The sequence below is a fragment of the Medicago sativa genome, chromosome 2 (genome assembly GCF_051527215.1).
Source record: "Medicago sativa cultivar Bolivia chromosome 2, Bolivia_mono, whole genome shotgun sequence".
Lineage (NCBI taxonomy): Eukaryota > Viridiplantae > Streptophyta > Magnoliopsida > Fabales > Fabaceae > Medicago > Medicago sativa.
In genome coordinates, this window is record NC_140750.1 from 2,724,850 (window position 1) to 2,743,502 (window position 18,653).

Consider the following 18,653-nt stretch of genomic DNA (forward strand, 5'->3'; position numbering starts at 1 on the left):
TTTGAATTCGAATGTAGGTAGTTATTTCTATTTGTATAAATAGTAGTTTTTCATAGGAAAAAAGAGTCGCAATTCAATCATACAAAACTTACACTCAAATTATCCGTATGGAAGCGAGAAATGAGTCACAAGTTGCAATGTATAAATCTGTGTACCAATTTACTTTCGATCAATGCAATTTAAGTTCTTTTTCTTAAATGTCTTTGCATTTTACTTGTTCGTTTTGAACAATTTCTTTGTTTTTATTTAACAAGTTTCGATTGAAGTCAACTGGGTTGATTTCGATTGCTTTTATTTTCTTTGTTTTATTTAACATTCAAGAACATTACGATTTCCCCGAAATAACAAAAGCACAAATATGCTCCTAAGATTTACTGGTTGATCTTGCAAGTAACTCTGATTAAACCAGCGATTGTTTACCAAAAATCAGCGTAAACAAATTGGCGCGCCTAGTGGGACCTTTTTGTGCCTTTGTAAATAATTTCATAACGAAATCTGTAGAATTTATATTGTTGGTTTGTGTTGTGTATGCTCTTAAGGAGTAGGTAACAACTTCCTGAAATGGTACGTCCTCCTCCCAGTCCAAGTACAGCGGCATCGAACGCCGCTGGTTCATCAGGATCCACAACCAACCCTTCTTCATCATCTGGTGGTATGCAAGCGATTCCAAATAGTACCATAATGACGGCATTAGAAACCATTGAATCAACAATGGCCATGCCAACATCGCAGGCCATTCCAGCGGTCACAACACCTGCTCAAGTGTCTCAGGCCATTTCGACGGGATCAACTGTCCCTGGCCAAACTACACAGGCCGTCCCAGCATTTTTCAATCTTGGCACAAGCCGTCGAAATATGCAGTATGGTATGACAACTTCCTTAATGCAAGGCCTGCATACAAACCCATCTTCGTTCTCCGAAAGTTTAAATGTGCCAATGCCTCAATTGTTTACTCCTGGGGTAAGCGTTCCGATTGCAACGCCCCAACAAACTTTAACAAATGTATCTATGATGGCATTAAGGCAACAAATGGATGAGGCTAACCATGATATGGCCAATTTAGTAACACAACAAATGGGTGCAGTGATTAATCCCTTAATTCGAGATACGAACAATAGTTATCAAGCGTTGTCTGCTCAAATGGAGCGAATTGCTGATTTTTTCGGTGCTCCTGCTGCACGAAGAACACCGTCTAATCGAAATTTAAATGGTGGGTCAATAGAACCCCCAGCAGTTAGTCAAAATGCTCAGGTGCCTGAAAATCAATTTCAACCACTAGGGGCGCATGCCCAAATTCCAAAAGAGCCTGAAAGGGAACCAATATTGGTGAACAGGCATCAAGATGCAGACCAAGTGGTCATGCAAGCCCGTCGAAACAATTATGAAGGGCATAACAACATAGCGGATGTTGTTGAGGCCTTGTTAGCCCAAAATGGCTTTAATATGGGTTTACATAGGTCAAATTTCGTATCAGCACTATCTGAATATGTTTTTAAAACTGACTTGCCAAGAAATTGGAAGGTTCCCAAATTTACTAAGTTTGCTGGGGAAACCAATGAGTCAACAGTCGAACATATTGCTCGATGCCTTATGGAGGCAGGTGAAATGGCAAATAATGAGAATTTAAGGTTGAAATATTTCCCAAGTTCTTTGACAAAAAATGCCTTTACTTGGTTTACAACGTTACCTCCTCATTCTATTTTTAGTTGGAATCAATTGGAAAAAGTTTTCCATGAACAATTCTACATGGGTCAATCTAAAATTAGTTTGAAGGAGTTGGCTAGCGTTCGACGAAGGACGCATGAATCCATTGATGATTATTTGAATAGATTCCGCCTTCTTAAGGCCAGGTGTTTCACTTCAGTACCAGAACATGAGTTGGTCGAAATGGCCGCCGGTGGCCTTGATTATTCTGTTCGAAAGAAGTTAGACACCCAATACCTTAGGGATATGACACAGTTAGCAGACAGAGTTCGACAAGTTGAAAGACTCAAGGCTGAAAAAGCCCGGTTGAACAAATTTCCTAAGAAAGAAAAAATTGCCTATGTAGATACAGGAGACAGTGACCCTGTATTCGATTGGGGATCAGACATTGTTGAAGAAAATGATATAAATTTGGCAGAACTCAAAGATGGACCGCCTTATACTTGCAAACTTTTAAGGCCATCGAATGGGAAAAATCCTGAAGAGCCTAAAAATGATAAATACCCGTCCAAAACATATACTTTTGATGTTTCTAAGTGTGGGGAGATTTTTGATCTCTTAGTTGCAGATGGCATTATTTTGGTGCCAAAAAATATGAAACTTCCTCCTTTAGAATAAAGGAAGAAACGAGGCTTTTGCAAATTTCATGGATTTTTAGGTCATAACTCATCTCGTTGTACTCGTTTCAGGGATTCTGTGCAAACAGCTCTCGATGAGGGAAGGCTGAAGTTTGGAGACAAAACCAAACAGTCAATGCTAATCAAAACAGATCCTCTAAAGAAGGCTGATTCAATGTATGCTGATGTGGTTGCCATCAACATGGTAGATATTTCAGAAGAATTCAGCACTGAACCCCTTTCTTCGATCCCCGTTCCAGATCAAAATTTAAAGACTGGAAATGAAGAGATGGTTGTTGAAGACCATCAGTCTGCTTCGTCGTACATTTATTCCTTAATAGGTGGAGTCATCTTCGTTGTACATTTATTCCTTAATAGGTGGAGTCATCTTCGTCGTACATTGACTGAGGATGATCTTGAGAAATACCAGACTCACTTTAGTGAGTACATTAAGAAAGGAATCGAGGCAGATGGCCTTGAGGAGCTTTACAAGAAGGTTCATGCTGCAATTCGTGTTGTTCCTCACATTTGCACTCTTGTTGTTTAATAATACATTTAACTACCGCTTGAGTTAAAACAAAGGAAAAAAACCAAAAACCATAAACCCTAAACCCTAAATCCTGGGGTAAAACCAGTTCAAAGAGGCTTATTTCAATGAAAGGCGAATGATGGCAAACAATCATTTTGTAGAAGAAAGAGTAAAGAGGAGAGAATGATAGGAAATGAGAGTAAGGAGGAGAGAATGTGAGGGTTTTTATAGGGGAAAAATGTAGAAAAAATAGGTTGAATGTTGAAAAAAAATGTTGAATGAATGATGGAAAAAGAGGTTGAATGATGGAAAAAGAGGTTGAATGTCGAAAAAAATAGGTTGAATGTTGAAAAATGTTGAAAGAAAATAGGTTGAATGTGGAAAAAAATGTGGAAAAAATGTGTTGAATGATGAAAAGGACGGTGCATACCCCAACGGTTGTTAACTGCCGCTGGAAGCCAGCGGTTGTTAACAGCCGGTGCATACCCCAACGGTTGTTAACAGCCGCTGGGGGTAAAAGCGTCATTTACATGTGTCAATAGGAAGTATTCATTGTCAAAAAAGCAATTTTCTTCACGTTATATAAAACAACAGGGAGCCACACACTAGGAGGAGCTTTCTTGTAGAGGAGAATTCATATTTTGGAGGAAAAAAGGGGATCACGCCATGGTTACCAGGCAACATCACATTTTTAGAGAGATGACATTTCTAGAGAGAAACACAAGGCAAATGTAGTTAAGAATAGATTCAACCCAAGATTTGTTGAGACATCATGAATCTATACATGGAAACTTCATATTTCCTTCATCCTTTGCCATGCTTGCATAGACATATGTAATGTAGCTACATCTACCCTTGTGGGTTTTGAGGTATTCAAACAAGCCATTATGTAAACTTTTGATCTTTTAACATATGGTTCTAGCTTATTTATTCAATATTGTTGTTATTCTTGTATTTAAAGCTTTATTAAGATTTGAAATGATATTGACAAATACTTTTGGATATAGGAATAGAATAACAATCTATCTAAGTTTTCACTCTAGACATAGATGTTAATCTTTGATAATCACTTTTAATCTAGAACTTAATGCTTTTGGGTCGTTTAATAGATTGGGAAATCGTCGATTAAACGATCCGATCGACTTTGTGATTGTTTAATAGTTTGGGAAATCGACTTTTGAATAACCCCTTAGAAATAACGACGTCATTTGGACACGAGTGATGTCGTCGAGTGATTGTGATAATATCGTTTAAAAAGCTAGAATTCGTTATTTGATCGAGAGATTGCAATTGTTACGCTTGGTTGAGTGTCTCTGACCCCAAGCGAAATGGCCATATCTCTTCTCTATTTATTTTATGTCAAATAGTTTATATAGGTTTACACAAACAAACATTTTAAATCCCTACACTTAGAACAATATTGATTGTCGAATGGTTTGACTATCGCGCTAGTCCCTGTGGAGACAGTATACAATACTTATTTTTGGTTGATAGAAAAATACTACATCAAAATGGCGCCGTTGACGGGGACTGGCGTTCAGATATTTTAAGCATCGCGACAATTTGTATTGTTTTGAGTATCTGTATATAATTTGTACATATTTTTCGCTATTGTATAGTTGTTTGCACTAACCCCTCTTTGGTATACAAAAAAAAATTTCTTATTAGTTATATCCATTTCAGATTGAAGAAGTGATGATGGTTGCAGAGAAAAAGGAATGGTTACTTAACAAGGAAGAATTATGTGAGCAAAAGGGGAAGAAAATAATCCATTAGTCTTTTAACAATCCACTTAAATTTCTTTTAAAATTCCCGTCAAACCTTACCGAAACAAACATATGTCTTATCCCTAAATGTGATAATCCATATAATAAGAAGGACTTACGAACTATATCCTTATGTGTCTTGTATAAGATGGTTTCAAAATTACTGGTCAATTGGTTGAAAAGATGTTTGGTTAAGTGTGTATCATATGAGCAATCAACTTTCATTAAAGGGCGGTCTATATTGGATAATGTTTTGATAGACCTAGAAATCACCCACGCCATGAAGGGGAAAGCTAAGGGGTGGAGAGGTGAATTGACTCTCAAGATTTATATAAGAAATGCATATGATTGGGTAGGTTGGGTGTTCCTTCGTGGCGTACTTGTGAAAATGGGTTTCAATGAGTTCGGTGGACGGTGATGTGTGTGAGTTCGGTAACAAACTTGGTGCTCATGAATTTTTACAGGTCGAACCAATAATTTCAGGCGGATGTCTTCGTCAGGGTGACCCAGTATCACTGTATTTATCAAAGTAAGAAGTGTTCTTCAGTCGCAACATGAGTTGGGCAGTGCAAGAGGACTTGTCCCGTATTCTTGGTGTACGACACATCATGGGCATGGGGGAATAACTAGGCTTTCCTTCTATGATTGAGCGGGGTAACAACTCGATTTTTATTTTAAGAAGGATCGTATTTGATAACGAATCAATGCTTGGTGCGGGTGTACATTATATAACGTGAGTAAGGAAGTTATGATTAAATTTGTGCAACAAGCTATTCCTTCTTATATCATGATTACTTACATTCTAACTAATTATGTCATAGATGATATTGAAAAGATGATTAATTCATGTTGGTGGGGGAGGAGGAGATAATAATTTTGGGATTAAGTGGATGGCGTGGAACGAGTGGCATGTCCCAAGGAGTTTAGTGGGATTGGGTTTTGGAACTTTAAATCCTTTAACTTAGCCATGGTAGCTAAACAAGGATGGAATTTTCTATCTAACCATGGCTCGTTGGTTACAAGAAATTTCAAAGCAAGGTATTTCCCTCGTACTTCTTTTTTGGATTCTAAACTTGGTTACAATCCTAGTTTTGATTGGGTGAGTATTTGGAATTCGGGTCAAGTTCTTTTACATGGTTGTAGGTGGATGATAGGAAGTGGACAACGGGTGAGCGTGATGAATGATTCATGGGTTCGAGGTGGCTATGGCAGCTGGGTTTTTCTCCACAAAGTCAAGGGGTGCATAATTTGTTTGTTTGTGATTCAATGACTCTCGGAGGACATGTGTGGGATGTTACTAAGCTAGGGTCGTTGTCTCTAGATTAGGTGGTGACATCTATTATGGAAAAAACCATTGTTCGATTCGGTTATGAAAGATCTTGTGGATGAGAGAACGTGATGGTATATATCCTGCGAATTTTGGGTATCGGTTGGCTATGACAGAACTTTTACATACCCGGTATTTTCATCTTGTAGGTGGGTGGAATAGAATTTGGAAGCCCTTAAAAAGGTGTAACGCCCTTCTTTTATTTAATTATTTTTATTAAGTTAGAATTTATTTATGTGATTTATTTTATTTATATGAGGTGTTAGTATTTTATTATGTGGCATTATTCTATTATTTATTAGAATATGAGAATTATTAGTGTAAGTAGAATTGGAGGTTAGAATAGAAAGAAGAATAAGTTGTTGGGCCTAAATAGATTTGTGAAGAATATTTTAGTATTATAAATAGAGAAGCTTAGGTTAGAAAGAGTTTACCTAAAACCACTTTTTGGAAAAGAGGAGAACAAGAAGAGAAGAGAAGAGAAAAGTCAAGAGAAGAGGAGAAGACCTTAGGAAAGAAGAACGCTGCTGCTGATTCAGGAATTAATCTAAGGTGAGGGTGAGACTATCTTGCATTAATATTAAGTTGGTAAATCATTAGATTACATCTAACAAGTTGGGGAGAGTTTGTGAGATTAAGAGGATTAGGGTTTATGAGCGATTTTGATGATTAGATGATGAAGAACTGTAGAATTGATGAGAGAATCATGAACAGACATTAGATATCCCATAGGAATGTTATTAGAAGTAGTTTGATGGTTAGAAACATGAGAGTAGATGAAAAGTTGAGATTTTTAGGATTCTGGCCGTACTGACAATCATCGCTCGCAACTGCGAGCAACAACGCTCGCCATTGCGAGCTATGAAGCTCATCGCTCGCCATTGCGAGCAAACCAACCACTCGCCATTGCGAGCAAAGTCACTCGCCATTGCGAGTTAAGTTGTAGTTGCCCAAATTAGTTTTATTTGCGATCCTTTCGCACGAGTAGTTATGAGATGATCCTAGAGTTAAGATGAGAGTTGCTTAGTGTAACGCCCGTCGTAAATTATTTAATTATTTAGAAATATATTTATATATATTTATATGATTTATGAATTTAAGTGATTTATGAGGTTTACGTGATTTTAGGAGAGATATGTGATTTATCTGGAAATTATGTGATATATGCGATGTTATGATTTTTAGAGATGTTATGAGGTGTTGAGACTTATTTTATTATTTAATAAAATAAGATATGAAAGTAAAATAAAAATATTAGAATTTGGGCTGTGATGTGAAAAGAGCATTTTTAGAGGTGTAAAGAGAAATTAGAAGTGAGGTTATAAATATAAGGAGTTAGGTTGAGAAAAGTTTTTTGGGAGAGAACATACGTTTTCGGAGAAAAGGGAGAAAAAGTCAGAAAGCGAGAAGAACAAGAGGAGGCTGTCGATTTTCTGCAATAACCAGGTAAGGGTGAGACTAGCTTTCAATATAATTAAGTGTATGGTTCTGAGAATTGAATTTAACATGATTAGGTTGAGAGTTTGTGAGAATTGGGATTAGGGTTAAATGACCGATTTGATGATTAAACCATGAAAAGATGTTAGATTGATGCAAAATTAGTGTACAGACCTTAGATATTGCCTAAGATGATAATTAGATGCTATTTGGATGAAAGAATCATGAAGATAGGTGAAAAGTTGTAATTTTTAGGTTTCTGGCCGTACTGACATTCATCGCTCGCAACTGCGAGCAAGAACACTCGCAACTGCGAGCCAGGACCCAGAGCTCGCCACTGCGAGCAATGCAACTCGCAACTGCGAGTGACCTGTAAGCTCGCCATTGCGAGCAGAATAGCTCGCCATTGCGAGCAAGGATTTAGGAACCCCAGAATGCACGCTTTGCTCGCCATTGCGAGTAAAGTTACTCGCCACTGCGAGTTAGGTTGTTAGTTGCCCAAAATTGATCCGATACGATCCTTTCGTACGTGTAGTCATGAGTTGACCTTAGAAGTAAGAAGGAGAGTTGTTTAGGATACTTTCAGAAGCTCCAGAAGTCTGTTCAGGTGACTGAGATTAGTAGTGATGTTGCATGAGTGATATTATGATGCTTTATGATAATTATGTTGATGTAATCCATTCCTTAGATGATGTTAATGCATTCTAGTGTTATTATATGTTGTATATTGCTGCTGTTTTTTGCTGTTGACAGTTAATGTCTTGAAGTTGCATGAGTCGGTCTATGTTGTCAGAATTTAAGAAGTTTTCCATGATTATGAGTTGTATAAGTTGTTCACGATGTTGTCTAAGTTGTTGGAAGGTTGAGTCCATTTGCAGGCTCATTAAAGTTGGGGGCTTTAGGCCCGGCAGCCTTTGTGCTCATCAAAGTTGGGGGCTTTAGGCCCGACACCCTTTGTGCTCATTAAAGTTGGGGGCTTTAGGCCCGGCAGCCTTTGTGCTCATTAAAGTTGGGGGCTTTAGGCCCGGCAGCCTTTGTGCTCACACGTTGAAGAGCCTAATTACGCTCATTTATGTTGTTGGCTGGTACCACATGCATATGTACGATGTTAAGTTGAAGTTGTTGTCGTTGCATTTGTCGTTGATGTTGAAGTTGTTGTCGTTTCATTTGTCGTTGATGTTAAGTTGTTAAGTTGATAAGAGTTGTATTGTCAAGTTGGGTCGTGCTGTTGAGTCAAGTGTTAAGTTGAACATGATGTCTTATGATGATTATTAGGTGATAAATGATAATTGTTGTTGATGTTCATGATGCCCTGATGATGATGTTTGATTATGATTTGATGATGATATTTTGATGATGATGTCTGTTTATGATTGATGATGATAATATTATGATACTAAATGATTATTAATGCTGATGTTTATGATGTCTTAAGTTGTAAAATATATGATGATACTTGATTATGATTTAATGATGATTTTTGCTTATGAATTAGAGATGATAATTGTTTACGAACTAATGATGATATTTGATAATGATAATTGAATATGATTTGATATAATGCTAAATGATAAATGTTTTATATGTAAATGATGAATTATATGTTTAATTTATTGACTGTGAAATCTCACCCCTTCTGCGTATATGTTGCCTCGACCGTGGGTAATGTGCAGGTAATAAAGACTAGAGGCGTTCATGAGTGGACTCCTCACTTTGTGTCTAGGTGCTCTGATATGTAACGGGATGAGGCTTGCTTTCATGAACTTTTATGAATAAACATTAACTAAGACTTATGAGATTTCTGATAAGGCCTGTGTGCCAAGACTTTTATTATGTTGAACTATTTTCCGCTGTGTAGTTTCAGATTTTATGATGAATGAACTTGAAGGATAATTATTATTATCTATTTTATGATTTTTAAGAATATGTGACATTCCGTTTATGAAATAAATACTCTGATTTATATGAAATTTTTATGTTGGGAAAACGGGGTGTTACAATTGGTATCAGAGCAGGTCGGTCCATCCGGCCAAGTAGTAGAGTCGTATTGTGTCGTATTACAGTTTTGTACTGTATTTGAGTTGTCATGTTTGTTGTTGTTTGTTGTGTAACCCTTTGTATGGACTGGTTGGAGTACAACCATGTCTATATTAATTGTTTTAGTAAGTCGGTGTATTTTTCTTATGTCAAGGAAGAAAGTGGAGCGGAGTTTTTGACTACTAAGCAGCTGAAGCAGTTAGAACACGATGGAATCTTAATGTTTTCTTTGATGGCATCCTTATCTTTGAAGAATCAAGCAGTGATTGATAAGTTACAAGTGGTGTGTGATTTTCGTGAATTTTTTCCTGATGAAATTCCTGATGTACCACCGGAGAGAGAAGTTGAATTTTCTATTGATCTTGTTCCGGGAACGAAGCCTGTGTCTATGACACCTTACCGTATGTCAGCTTCTGAGTTGGCTGAGTTGAAGAAACAGTTAGAAGATTTGCTAGATAAGAAGTTCATAAGACCGAGTGTTTCACCCTGGGGAGTGCCGGTATTGTTGGTTAAGAAGAAAGATGGAAGTATGAGGTTGTGTATTGATTATCGACAGCTGAATAAAGTAACAATAAAGAACAGGTATCCACTTCCTAGAATTGATGATTTGATGGATCAGTTAGTGGGTGCACGTGTGTTCAGCAAAATTGATTTGAGGTCGGGTTATCACCAGATTAAAGTAAAAGATGAAGATATGCAGAAAACGGCTTTTAGGACGTGATATGGACATTATGAATATAAGGTGATGCCTTTTGGTGTTAGCAATGCGCCTGGTGTATTTATGGAGTATATGAATCGCATTTTTCATGCATTTTTGGATCGCTTTGTGGTTGTGTTCATTGACGGTATTCTGATTTATTCTAAGACAGAGGAAGAACATGCTGAGCATTTGAAGATTGTTTTGCAAGTGCTGAAAGAAAAGAAGTTGTATGCTAAATTGTCTAAGTGCGAGTTCTGGTTGAAGGAAGTAAGTTTTCTTGGCCATGTTATTTCTGGTAGTGGTATTGTAGTCGGTCCATCTAAAGTTGAAGCAGTATCACAATGGGAGACTCCAAAGTAAGTTACAGAGATTAGAAGCTTTTTGGGTTTAGCAGGTTACTATCGAAGATTTATTGAAGGATTTTCTAAGTTAGCACTCCCGTTAACGCAGTTGACGTGTAAAGGTAAAACCTTTGTGTGGGACGTCCATTGCGAGAACAGTTTTAATGAGTTGAAGAAGCGTTTGACGACGGCTCCGGTTTTGATCTTGCCGAAACCTGATGAACCTTTTGGAGTGTATTGTGATGCGTCCAAGTTGGGCTTAGGAGGTGTACTTATGCAAGATGGTAAGGTGGTTGCGTATGCATCAAGACAGTTGAGGATTCATGAACGAAACTACCCTACTCATGACCTTAAATTAGCTGCAGTTGTATTTGTACTTAAGATTTGGAGACATTACTTGTATGGTTCGAGATTTGAGGTGTTTAGTGATCACAAGAGCTTGAAATATTTGTTTGATCAGAAGGAATTGAATATGAGACAGCGACGGTGGCTCGAATTGTTGAAGGATTATGATTTTGGTTTGAATTACCATCCGGGTAAAGCTAATGTTGTTGCGGATGCCTTAAGTAGGAAGAGTTTACACATGTCTGCTATGATGGTGAAGGAATTTGAATTGCTTGAACAATTTAGAGATATGAGCTTAGTTTGTGAAATGTCATCTCGGAGCGTTAAGTTAGGAATGCTGAAAATTGATAACGATTTCTTGAAAAGTATTAGAGATGCACAGAAGGTTGATGTTAAGTTTGTGGACTTGTTGGTTGCTAGTAATCAAACTGAAGATGGTGACTTTAAGGTCGATGATCAAGGTGTGTTGAGGTTCCGAGGTAGGATTTGTATTCCAGACAATGATGAGATAAAAAAGATGATTCTGGAAGAGAGTCATAGGAGTAGCTTTGTCACGACCCAAAATATAATCGTGACCGGCGCACGAACTAATACCTTATAGTTCGGCAAGCCTGATGACCAAAGATTTAAATAAACAATTTTCAAGCTAACTTTCAATTTAAACTCATGTTTACTGAAATTTCGACAGAGTAACCTCTGTACTTTCAATATTACCAAGATGTAAATCCTGTTCATAAACTATTATCATCAACCAGAATTTCAAAGTGACATTTTACATATTTGTATAACTCAAAATGAGACATTTCTAAACTCCAAATAGCTGCAGATACTCGACTCAACATACACACAAAACAATAGAGACATTCGTCAAGGAAGCCTACCAAAACGAGTGACGCGGCTGAACTTGGTCTACTAGCAGCTCTCTACCTAGCTGCTTGGAAATCTGAAAAAAAATAGAAAATGAAGGAGTAAGTCACAAGGACTTAGTGAGAGACAACAACCACCACCAACTAGAAGGGAAACACACAAGGGCACGATTATTTACTTTTCTCATATCAAATTGTAATTTACAAAGTTACTAACCGTATAAAAAGGTAATAAACTTTCAATCAAGTGCACCATGAAAACTTGAAAATCTTTGTGAGTTATCAAAGCAAACAAGACTATATCAAAATTTCAATGTCGTAGAAAAGTGAACCCAAATCCACAACTTTAGAGAAAATATATGAATCGCGTATAATGAAAAAGGAATCGAAATAATCAAATCCAAATAGAATATATTATTAAATTCCATTTAATAATACCAAAATAACAAACTTTAAAGAAAGTATAAAAATCTAACTTTCGTGAAAATAATCAAATGGGTGAATCGAGAACTAGCTCCATCTCGTTAATAGCCCTCTCCTCCTAATGGTGGCCTTTCCATAGGGGCGGCTCCATCTAACGGATAGCTCTTTTCTCTCGACTCAAAACAAAGTGTAAAACATTTTCAATTAGGGAGTTTACCTCTCATTGATAGCCCTCTCCTCCTAATGGTGGCCTTTCCATAGGGGCGGCTCCATCTAATGGGGTAACTCCTAATTGAAATTACATACTAGGTGCACCTAGGTCGTCGTCATTATAACCATAATTTTCAAAACATCATTCTTAAAACACATGTCTAAAACCATATTTCGGAACATAACGAAACTTATATCAATATACGTTCATCAAAACTCAATTGAAAATTTAATACTTATAATCATAAGTTCCAATCCAAATCCAATCCAAATCGAGTACATATTAATATCAAATCCTTTCAAACACGCATACTTCAAACCATGTTTTACAACGTATGAAAACTAGTGCCAAGATACACGAAATCAAATTTCAATTTTTAAATCCGCTACTTTATAAATCATAGGTCAATGCAAAACTCAAATCCAAATGGAATATATAATAAATAGTATCGAAATAAATTTCAAGACAAAACATATTTCTCGAAAACAATTTTTGTCAACATCTCAAAACATATGCCGTAGTTTATACGATCAAATACCAATTTCAAATCCTTTGATCAATAAGTCATAGATAATTCCAAATAGAAACCATAATAGTATTTAAATAAGTATCAATGACAAGAAAAATGTTCAAAGGGTGTGTTCCCCATTTTGATAATAACTTAACATATAAAATTAGCAAAATATCAATAATAACAATAATTAAAATAAGTGATAATGATGGTCATCAACTCACTACTATGACGAGTCAACTCCATTCCTAGCAATGTCTTCCGAAATGACCACCGAAGCAATTTTCACCTCATCTGAACATCATACAATGAATTCAACTCTTGTTAAAACCTATCTAAGATCACACTACCAATAGAAAAATCAATTAGGCAAAAAACCCCCAAATTTGTTAGACTTAGGGTTGAAAGGGATTCATGAAAATCTAAAATTTTACAATCTATACTAGTTTCACTACTCATCCAAGTTAGATATCATCTCTAAATTTAATGAACCATAAAGCTTTTACCTTAAGGAGTATCGATAAGCAACTTTCAAGAGGTGGGTAATCCTCTCCTCCTTTAGAGCATTAACCCCAATTCCAAAATTCTACTCAAAAGCACTTGCATTATGAGATTATGTTGCTTTGATGTGCTATTGACCTAAGAGTTCATGGCATATGGAATGGAAGGTGATTGGTGATTGAGAGAGAAAAGAATGGGTTACGGTGTGGGAAGAAAGAAAATGAATTGGAAATGAAAATAGAAGTTGGAAGAAATAAAAGGAAAGTTCCAGAGAGAGTGAGAAAAACTGATGTGGGGTTGTGTTTTCTTAAGTCTATATATTAAATTTTTTTTTTGTTTTGTTTTATTTATTTAATAAAGAAACGGTGTGTTTCAAGCTTGAGCATTCATCCAGGAGCTATAAAGATGTTTTGATGGTCAGGATTGAAACGTGATGTGGCACAATTTGTGTACTCTTGTTTGATTTGTCAGAAGTCGAAGGTGGAGCATCAGAAACCTGCTGGGTTGCTGACACCGTTAGATGTACCAGAATGGAAATGGGATAGTATATCCATGGATTTTGTGACGAGTTTGCCGAATACTCCTAAAGGGAATGACGCTATTTGGGTGATTGTTGATAGATTGACGAAGTCGACACACTTCCTTCCGATTAATATTAGTTTTTCTGTGGCTCAGTTAGCAGAGATTTATATTCGAGACATTGTGAAGCTGCATGGTGTTCCTTCAAGCATCGTGTCAGATAGAGATCCAAGATTTACTTCTAGATTTTGGAAGAGTTTGCAAGAGGCTTTAGGCTTAAGTTGAGACTGAGTTCGGCTTATCATCCTCAAACGGATGGTCAATCGGAAAGAACGATTCAGTCACTTGAAGATTTATTGAGAGTTTGTGTACTTGAGCAAGGTGGAACTTGGGATAGTCATCTCCCGTTGATAGAGTTCACATATAATAACAGCTATCATTCAAGTATTGGGATGGCACCTTTCAAGGCTTTATATGGTCGGAGGTGTAGGACTCCGTTGTGTTGGTTTGAAACAGGTGAAAGTGTGGTTCTATGACCAGATATTGTCCAGCAGACTACTGAGAAGGTAAAGATGATACAAGAAAATATGAAGGCGTCGCAGAGTCGACAAAAGAGTTACCATGATAAGTGTAGGAAGGACCTTGAGTTTCAAGAAGGAGACCACGTGTTCTTAAGAGTTACTCCGATGACCGGTGTTGGTCGTGCATTGAAGTCTAGGAAGCTGACTCCGAAGTTTATTGGTCCGTATCAGATATCGGAAAGAGTTGGAACGGTGGCATACCGAGTGGCTTTACCACCACATTTATCGAATTTGCATGATGTGTTTCATGTATCGCAGCTGAGGAAGTATGTTCCAGACCCATCCCATGTGATTCAGAGTGATGATGTGCAAGTTAGAGACTACCTTACGGTGGAGACTTTACCTTTGAGGATTGATGATCGCAAAGTGAAGACGTTGAGAGGCAAAGAGATACCTCTAGTGAGAGTTGTTTGGAGTGGAACGACTGGTGAAAGCTTGACGTGGGAGCTAGAGAGTAAGATGAAGGAGTCTTATCTAGAGTTGTTTGCTTGAGGTAAATTTTCGAGGACGAAAATTCTTTAAGTTGGGGAGAGTTGTAACACCCGTCGTAAATTATTTAATTATTTAGAAATATATTTATATATATTTATATGATTTATGAATTTAAGTGATTTATGAGGTTTACGTGATTTTAGGAGAGATATGTGATTTATCTGGAAATTATGTGATATATGCGATGTTATGATTTTTAGAGATGTTATGAGGTGTTGAGACTTATTTTATTATTTAATAAAATAAGATATGAAAGTAAAATAAAAATATTAGAATTTGGGCTGTGATGTGAAAAGAGCATTTTTAGAGGTGTAAAGAGAAATTAGAAGTGAGGTTATAAATATAAGGAGTTAGGTTGAGAAAAGTTTTTTGGGAGAGAACGTACGTTTTCGGAGAAAAGGGAGAAAAAGTCAGAAAGAGAGAAGGACAAGAGGATGCTGTCGATTTTCTGCAATAACCAGGTAAGGGTGAGACTAGCTTTCAATATAATTAAGGGTATGGTTCTGAGAATTGAATTTAACATGATTAGGTTGAGAGTTGGTGAGAATTGGGATTAGGGTTAAATGACCGATTTGATGATTAAACCATGAAAAGATGTTAGATTGATGCAAAATTAGTGTACAGACCTTAGATATTGCCTAAGATGATAATTAGATGCTATTTGGATGAAAAAATCATGAAGATAGGTGAAAAGTTGTAATTTTTAGGTTTCTGACCGTACTAACATTCATCGCTCGCAACTGCGAGCAAGAACACTCGCAACTGCGAGCCAGGACCCAGAGCTCGCCACTGCGAGCAATGCAACTCGCAACTGCGAGTGACCTGTAAGCTCGCCATTGCGAGCAGAATAGCTCGCCATTGCGAGCAAGGATTTAGGAACCCCAAAATGCACGCTTTGCTCGCCATTGCGAGCAAAGTTACTCGCCGCTGCGAGTTAGGCTGTTAGTTGCCCAAAATTGTTCCGATGCGATCCTTTCGCACGTGTAGTCATGATTTGACCTTAGAAGTAAGAAGGAGAGTTGTTTAGGATACTTTCAGAAGCTCCAGAAGTCTGTTCAGGTGACTGAGATTAGTAGTGATGTTGCATGAGTGATATTATGATGCTTTATGATAATTATGTTGATGTAATCTGTAACGCCCGTCTTAACTATTTAATTAATTTGATGAAGTTTAGAATATATTTATAAATATATGCTTATATGATTTATGATTTGAGTAATTTATATGATTTATGATTTGAGTAAGTTATATGATTTATGAATGAATTATGTGGAGTATTTGATGTTGTGAAGTTGTTATGTTGGTGTGACTTATTTTATTATTAAATAAAATAAGATATTAGAAATAAAATAAAAATATTAGAAGTTGGGCTGTGAGGTGGAAAGAGTAAGTTTATAGGTGAGATGAGTAATAAGGGTAAATAAATAATACAGACATAAGTGGGAAACGTTTTTACGTGAAACGCTTTTGGAGAAAAGGGAGAAAAGTCAGAAGAGGAGAACCAGAGGGAGAGGCTATCGATTCTGCAATTACAAGGTAAGGGTGAGACTAATTCTCAATATTATTAAGAGTATGATTCTATAGGATGAATTTAGCATGATTAGATTAAGTTTTGGTGAGAATTGGGAATTAGGTTTAAGACCGAATTTGATGATTGATTCATGAAAAGATGTTAGGTTGATGTTAAATTAGTGTACAGAACTTAGATACACCATAAGATGATAATTAGATGTTGAATTGAGGATAGAATTAGGAGATTAAGTGAAAAGTTGGAATTTTTAGGTTTCTGGCCGTACTGACATTCATCGCTCGCACCTGCGAGCAAGAACACTCGCATCTGCGAGCTAGAACCCAGAACTCGCAACTGCGAGCAACACAACTCGCAACTGCGAGTGCCATGTGAGCTCGCAACTGCGAGCAGAATAACTCGCCACTGCGAGTAAATACGTAGGAACCCAGAATGCACACTTTGCTCGCCATTGCGAGTGAAGTTACTCGCCACTGCGAGTTAGGCTGTTAGTTGCCCAAAATTGTCCCGATGCGATCCTTTCGCACGTGTAGTCTTGAGATGACCTTAGAAGTAAGTTAGAGAGCTGTTAGGATGCTTTCATAAGCTCCAGAAGTCTGTTATGGTGACTGAAATTAGAAGTGTTACTACATGAATACTATAATGATGTTTTGTGCTATTTATATTGATGTAATTAATTCTTTATGTGAACGTTAACACATTCCAGTGTTGTTAATTGTTGTATGTTGCTGCTGTTTTCTGTTGTCGACTGTAGTGTCTTGAGGTTGCATGAGTCGGTCTATGTTGTTGGAATTTAAGAAGTTGTCCATGATTATGAGTCGTATGAGTTGTACACGTCGTTATCTAAGTTGTTGGAAGTCGAGTTCATTGCATACTCATTAAAGTTGGGGGCTTTAGGCCCGGTTGGGGGCTTTAGGCCCGGCAGCCTTTGTGCTCATTAAAGTTGGGGGCTTTAGGCCCGGCAGCCTTTGTGCTCACACGTTGAAGAGCCTATTATGCTCATTTGTTGTTGATTGGTACCACATGCATTTGCATATCAAGAAGTTTCAAGATGAGTCGTGTTGTTAAGTTGTTGTTGAGTTGATAGAGTTGCATGGTCAAGGATGAGTTGTGTCGTCAAGTTGAGTGTTAAGTTGATTATGATTTGTGATGAAAATTAGTAATGGTAATGATGATTGTATTTGCTATGTAATGAAAAATATGCTAATTGTTAATTGTTGATATGTTATTAATGTTTAAGTTGTTAAATGCATTTTATTGGATTATATGCTTAATGTATTGATTATGAAATCTCACCCCTTCTGCGTATATGTTGCCTCGACCGTGGGTAATGTGCAGGTAATAAAGATTAGAGGCGTTCATGAGTGGACTCTCAGTTGGTGTCTAGGTGCTCTGATACGTAACGGGATGGGGGATTGCTTTTACTTCTATTCCTTACGTGTCTCTTTTATGAACTAATTTATGAGATTTTTCAATAAGGCCTGCGTGCCAAGACTTCTAAATGTTGAACTATTTTCCGCTGCAATAGTTTAAGATTTTTCATGATGTTGAATTTGAAGGATAATTATTATTATCCATTTTATGATTTAAAAGAAGTATGTGACATTCCGTTGTGATCAAAATACTCTGATTTTAAATGAAATTTTTATGTTGGGAAAACGGGGTGTTACATAATCCATTCCTTAGATGATGTTAATGCATTCTTGTGTTATTATATGGTGTATATTGCTGCTGTTTTCTGCTGTTGACTGTTAATGTCTTGAAGTTGCATGAGTCGGTCTATGTTGTCAGAATTTAAGAAGTTTTCCATGATTATGAGTTGTATAAGTTGTTCACGATGTTGTCTAAGTTGTTGGAAGGTTGAGTCCATTTGCAGGCTCATTAAAGTTGGGGGCTTTAGGCCCGGCAGCCTTTGTGCTCATCAAAGTTGGGGGCTTTAGGCCCGACACCCTTTGTGCTCATTAAAGTTGGGGGCTTTAGGCCCGGCAGCCTTTGTGCTCATTAAAGTTGGGGGCTTTAGGCCCGGCAGCCTTTGTGCTCACACGTTGAAGAGCCTAATTACGCTCATTTATGTTGTTGGCTGGTACCACATGCATATGTACGATGTTAAGTTGAAGTTGTTGTCGTTGCATTTGTCGTTGATGTTGAAGTTGTTGTCGTTGCATTTGTCGTTGATGTTAAGTTGTTAAGTTGATAAGAGTTGTATTGTCAAGTTGGG

The 18,653-nt window shown here is 37.1% G+C and overlaps 1 pseudogene; it reads left to right on the forward strand.

The window, feature by feature from the left end:
* Window positions 1–561: 561 nt before the first annotated feature.
* On the forward strand, window positions 562–2,868 carry LOC146943603 (uncharacterized; annotated as a pseudogene).
* The last annotated feature ends 15,785 nt before the right edge of the window (window positions 2,869–18,653 follow it).